General features: G+C 49.6%; 1 protein-coding gene across 1 annotated transcript in view; it reads right to left on the bottom strand.

Annotated features, from left to right (window-relative positions):
• The window catches only part of LOC310759019 (uncharacterized protein), a 45,319-nt gene extending 41,711 nt beyond the window's left edge, over positions 1-3,608 (bottom strand). Inside the window, exon 1 of the mRNA XM_083605778.1 lies at positions 3,402-3,608. The gene's annotated coding sequence lies outside the window, so the exon portion shown is untranslated. The remainder of the gene's footprint in view (positions 1-3,401) is intronic.
• Between the last annotated feature and the right edge of the window lie 2,392 nt (positions 3,609-6,000).

Genomic DNA, 6,000 nt, shown 5'->3' on the forward strand with positions numbered 1-6,000 from the left:
CTTCCTTTCTTTTTTTTAATGATCCAAAACATTGCAAAGATTTTGCTTTCTGCTGTCAACACCAGGTTAAGTAGCAGATAAAGCATGTGGTGGACACGAAGGTATTGGGAGAAAAGCAATGACAAACCTAGACAGCATCTTAAAAAGCAGAGACATCACCTTGCCAACAAAGGTTCGTATAGTTAAAGCTATGGTTTTCCCAGTAGTGATGTATGGAAGTGAGAGCTGGACCATAAAGAAGGCTGATCGCCAAAGAATGGATGCTTTTGAATTCTGGTGCTGGAGGAGACTCTTGAGAGTCCCATGGACTGCAAGAAGATCAAACCTCTCCATTCTGAAGGAAATCAGCCCTGAGTGCTCACTGGAAGGGCAGATCCTGAAGCTGAGGCTCCAAGACTTTGGCCACCTCATGAGAAGAGAAGACTCCCTGGAAAAGACCCTGATGTTGGGAAAGATTAAGGGCACAAGGAGAAGGGGACGACAGAGAACGAGATGGTTGGATAGTGTTCTGGAAGCTACCAGCATGAGTTTGACCAAACTGCGGGAGGCAGTGGAAGACAGGAGTGCCTGGCGTGCTCTGGTGCAGGGGGCCATGAAGAGGCGGACACGACTAAACGACTAAACAACAACAAACACCTGCTGCTGGAGACCACAAGTGGGGGAGTCCCATTACACTCCATTCCTGTTTGTGGGCTTCCCAGATAACCCAAGGAGATGCTGGATCAGCACCTTCCAACCAAATGCCTCTATTGGGAAACCCGCAAACAGGATCCGAGCAATTCTCCCCTCCTGTGGTTTCCAGGAACTGGGATTCAGAAGTGCTGCTGCCTCTAACTGTGGTCTGAGCAAACACACCTTCTCTGACGGAAGAGTTAAGGATGTGGGCATCTCTTGCCCAGCTGTAGCCGGATTGTGTGATTTTAGCGATGGGAGAGAGGCGGAAGGCAGCTCAGAGACCGGTGCGCTTGGGAGCCAAGTCTCTGTGCTTCCAATGGGAATCGGTTCCCAGTAAAACTGCATCTTTAGCGAAGGATTCCCGAAACTTAAAATTGCACATCAAATGCATATACAGTAAGTGTGTTTCTCTTCCTTTCTTTTTTTTTATGATCCAAAACATTGCAAAGATTTTGCTTTCTGCTGGAATCTTTCCATGTCAACACCAGGTTAACTAGCAGATAAGGCATGTGGTGGACACGAAGGTCTTGGGAGAAAAGCAATGACAAACCTAGACAGCATCTTAAAAAGCAGAGACATCACCTTGCCAACAAAGGCCGTATAGTTAAAGCTATGGTTTTCCCAGTAGTGATGTATGGAAGTGAGAGCTGGACCATAAAGAAGGCTGATTGCTGAAGAATGGATGCTTTTGAATTCTGGTGCTGGAGGAGACTCTGGAGAGTCCCATGGACTGCAAGAAGATCAAACCTCTCCATTCTGAAGGAAATCAGCCCTGAGTGCTCACTGGAAGGGCAGATCCTGAAGCTGAGGCTCCAGTCCTTTGGCCACCTCATGAGAAGAGAAGACTCCCTGGAAAAGACCCTGATGTTGGGAAAGATGGAGGGCACAAGGAGAAGGGGACGACAGAGGACGAGATGGTGGGACAGTGTTCTCGAAGCTGCCAGCATGAGTTTGACTAAAGTGCGGGAGGCAGTGGGAGACAGGAGTGCCTGGCGTGCTCTGGTCCAGGGGGTCATGAAGAGTCGGACACGACTAAACGACTAAATAACAACGGACACGAAGGAGAAGCCTGGGAGCAGGGAACCGCTGACCAGCAGTGTTCTTTAGAGGATACAGTTTAACCCTCCTTGTGTTTCACCCCCCTCCTCTCTCTTACGGAATTAGCAATTAGCTTTCCTGCGTGTCAGAGAACCGGCGCCAAATGTCAACACATCTAGTGGGAAGCGAGTGCCGCCGATTTAACTGAGATACTCGTAATGGGAAAGCACATTAACCTCTTTCTAAAAAACCCCCAGCGCACATGAACCCCCTCATGTGCGCGTTGCATTTCATCATGAGGGCATCTGGAACTTTGATAGTATTTTAATGCAGTTCTGAGATAGGAGACGGCGCGCTCCTTTGTCAACGTGGCAGGCGCGCCACATTCTGTCCATAGATCTACCTGCCTATTCTTTGCAATAACTGCTCCCCCCACAAAAAAAACACACCCCTCACATTGGAGCTGCATTTGCTACAGATCTCCCTGGTCTATCGGATGCCTGCAGAGGCGCAAGTGGCGCAATGTGCATCCTATCGTAAAATTGACTATAATCGGCTGAATTATACGGTGCAGAGAAAGCGGCAGACAAAGACTGCAAACATTCAGCCGCAGAAATGCAAGCCCGGAGAGGCTGCCGAGCAGAAGCGGAAGAAGTTTGTTTTGGGGGTTCAAATTTGTCCTCAGGACACAGCTTAGAACATTTATCTCTCTGCGTGTGGCCCAAAAAACATTATTCTTCCAACAGTCGCTTCTGGGAATAAAGCTTTAAGATAAAGTTCCAAAGTTTTTCAGGGTTTTTTTTCAAAAATCCTTTTTCTTTTTGTTCAGAAAAGGAGTTTTAAAATACCTGCTGTGGGGATTCTGGAAGACTGAGCGTGGAATCCTATGTATGGCTACTCGGAAGTAAGTCCTGCGCCCTTCACCGCAGCTTGCTCCCAGGTAAGCGCGCATAGAACTGAAGCCTAAAGGAACTTGGATTCTAAGTTGGAGAGATTTCCGTAGGAAATGCGCAGTTATCTTTGAAGGGATTATTCCCTTTGCAAGACAATGGAATGGGGGAGAGCAGAAAAATTGAGAGGGGCAGGTCTCATGTTAACGAAATAGTTCTAAAACAAACCTTTCACAGCTGGCTGCAGAAAAATACCCACAGGAAGGAAAAGGGGGAAAAGCAAAAATTGCGACAAATATTTTCTAGCATTATTTGCAAAATGCCACCTTGTTCCGGCTAATACATTTCAATACATAGAGGAATTCCATCCCCCCTTCTCTCTCAAATTGGGTGAATTTTTCTGTGTCCTCCACCACCCAAAAGCGTTTTTTTCTTTAAAAGGGAACAAAAAGTAGCTAGTTTATCAAAAGACAAATCCTCCTTCAACGAACCCGGTTCCAAACAATCCCTGTTCAAAGAGAAGGCATGCTTTCGACTCTGCTGTCGGACCAAAAACAAATGTTTAAGCGGCTGATCTCCTTGAAGGTGAGGTTAAGGCGGAGAAGGAGGTTCGCCACCGGAGAACCATAAAGCCCCCCTCCCTCCCCAGTTCCGACCCCCCCCCCCAGGTCCTTCCCACCCCAAACCTGCCAGTTCCAAAGCTCTGGGTTGGTTTCGAGAGCATGCAAAGCCAGGAACTCACAAGCCCCGCCAAGACAAAGAGGAGAGGCTGGCAAATCAGCGCTAGCAGACGCCTACCTGCCCGGGTGGGATGCCTGGGTTGCACTGTTCCGTCTGATGTTCGAGCCTTGCACTGTGTTCTCTGCCGGAGTGGCCCCCTCTATATGTACACGCAGGCACACACACACACGCACAAACCTTGCCAGCCCATTAACATGTGGATCGGTGAGTCCAACCCTCTAAAGGAGCCACCTGACTGATCCACTGGCTTAGCAGCTGCGCGCCCCTTGGCACCTACCGGAGAAACCTTCCCGGAAAGTGTTTGTCACACTCCAGGAAGCTGGAACAATGGCACAGGGGCATCACCGGCAGCCCTAAAAGTGAGGCTTCCGATGGGCTCATGCTTCTCTGTCTCTGCGATGCTGCTCGCTCAGGCATCGCTGGTGAGGTTCCCTGGGAGTCCCGTGCTTCCAGACCTCACCGGGCGCTGCCTTGTGGCGGCTCTGGTTATTTGCCCATTGGGGCCAGAGCTGCCTGCTCAGGCTGGCAGCAGCTGCGGGAGGAGGGCTGCAGAGGAGGGTCCCAGAGTCAATTCTGGTGTCTCCAGGTAGGGTTGCGAGAGACTCCTCGACTGAAATTCTGGACAGCTGCTGCCGGTTGGTGTAGACAATACCACGCAGATAGGCGAATAGTCTGATGCAGTCAATGGAAGCTTCTTCTGTCCCTCTCTCCAGCAACTGAGGCACCCGCTGCCCTCCATCGCCTGCTTCCTGAGCCTTCTGACTGGGACACACTAAGCACAGAAAGCTGGAGGCTTCTGCATTCAAAGCATAGGTTCTGTCACTTAGCTCCTGTCCCCAGCCTAAGAGCCAACAGGGTTAAGTGGTTAGGGGTGTGAGGTGGGAAGCCCTGAGTTCAAATCCCACTGCTGCCACCAATTTACAAGGTGACCTCAAACACGATTCTGTGACTCGGTGCTTCCCATATAAAGCAAAGGTGTGTGTGTGTGTGTGGGGGAACCTGTGGCTCTCCACCTGCCTTTGGACTCCACCTCCCATCAGCATGGCAAATGGTCAGGGATTATGTGTATTGTAGTCCTGAAATATCTGGGGGCCCACAGTTACCCGATGCCAGCAATAAAGGTCTTGAGGTCCTGCTTGAGGCCTTGCCACCTGGTTGGCCACTGTGAGAATGGGCTACTGGACTAGATGGGCCATTGGCCTGATCCAGCTGCCAAGACTCTCTTGTTCCAGCGGCCACAGTCCCAGGAAATGGCTTTGACTGGCCGGCTAAACCAGGTGAGTTTTGGACTTTCCCTGCTTGCGAAGACAGGCTTGGCAGATGAACAAATGAGACCAAGAGTGGGTCCAGTTATGATTATGATTATTTATACCCCGCCCACACTGGGCGGCTTCCAACAAAATAACTGTGGGAATGTTCAGGGATGCAGGAGAGGATATATTGTCTGATAATAGCCTTTCCAACTTGTGTAAACAAGTTCACAATTTAGCAGAGTAACATTCCCCTTTTTAAACTCACAGCGGATGCGTTTGCTCAGGCTCGCTAAAGCCTCTATAATAACTGTTCTGGTATTTTCCCCTTATTCCCTCATAAAAGATAAGACACAACACAGTCTTCTATAAAAGTATAAAAAGAGTTTACTCACATATCATTCTGTTCACAATAGGATCCCAGAAGGCAGACTTAGCTTAGAAAAGTAACATATACCTAGAAACTATCTCTTAAGGAGACAGTCCCTTTGTCCTCTCTTGGTTGGAGGCCAAGAGGGCATCTTTGGCTAAGCAGATGTTGCTTCTTCGATGCATGTAGTCAAAAAGAGAGAGATGTCTGCCCTGCCCTGTGCTTTTGTCGTTACCTGCACAGGTGAGGCCACGCCCACCTCTAGTCACATGCAGAGGAAGTCTGTCCCAGCCCAGAAGGAAACAGGAAGTTCATCTGCTGGCTGGACAAACATTCCTCCCCATGTGTAAACATGTTCACTCTAGGAATGTTTACTTGACTGCTCTTGTGTTTCACATCCCACAATATTAAAATGCAGTAATGCATCAAACATTAAAAGCTTCCCTAAAAAGGGCTGCCTTCAGATATCTAAAAGTCTGGTAGTTGTTTATTTCCTTGACATCTGATGGGAGGCCGTTTCACAGGGCAGGTGCCACCACTGAGAAGGCCCTCTGCCTGGTTCCCTGTAGCTTTGCTTCTCGCAATGAGGGAACCGCCAGAAGGCCCTCGGTGCTGGACCCCAGTGTCAGAATGATGGTGGTGGAGACGCTCCTTCAGGTATCCGCTCAAGAAACCGATCAAGAAGTCGGTTTCTGCATGTGCATGAGGTGCAGGTGGGGCTCATCGACCTGGGAAGTAGCCCATCTAGGAGTAGGAAAACTCTGATCCCGAACCTCCACCACCTTGCGTGATATCTTCAGGAGAAGAAAAGGCTAAGGAGTAGACCCTACACAAATCTGGAGTGGAGTCCCTAAGGCGGTTGGATGGCACCTTGTACGCCTCCTTCTGGCAACTCCGGCACCAAACTGGTGGCAAATGTCTTGCTCTGCTTTCCTTCGGACTACATCAGTGAGGCTGAGAGGGGGGTCTTGTTGTCCGAGCAGCCCAGGACCTCCAGACACACTGCCCAGGCTTGCGCCCCAGAGAGGTCACTTTA

Source organism: Podarcis filfolensis (genome assembly GCF_964270895.1).
Source record: "Podarcis filfolensis genome assembly, chromosome: 3".
NCBI classification, from domain to species: domain Eukaryota; kingdom Metazoa; phylum Chordata; class Lepidosauria; order Squamata; family Lacertidae; genus Podarcis; species Podarcis filfolensis.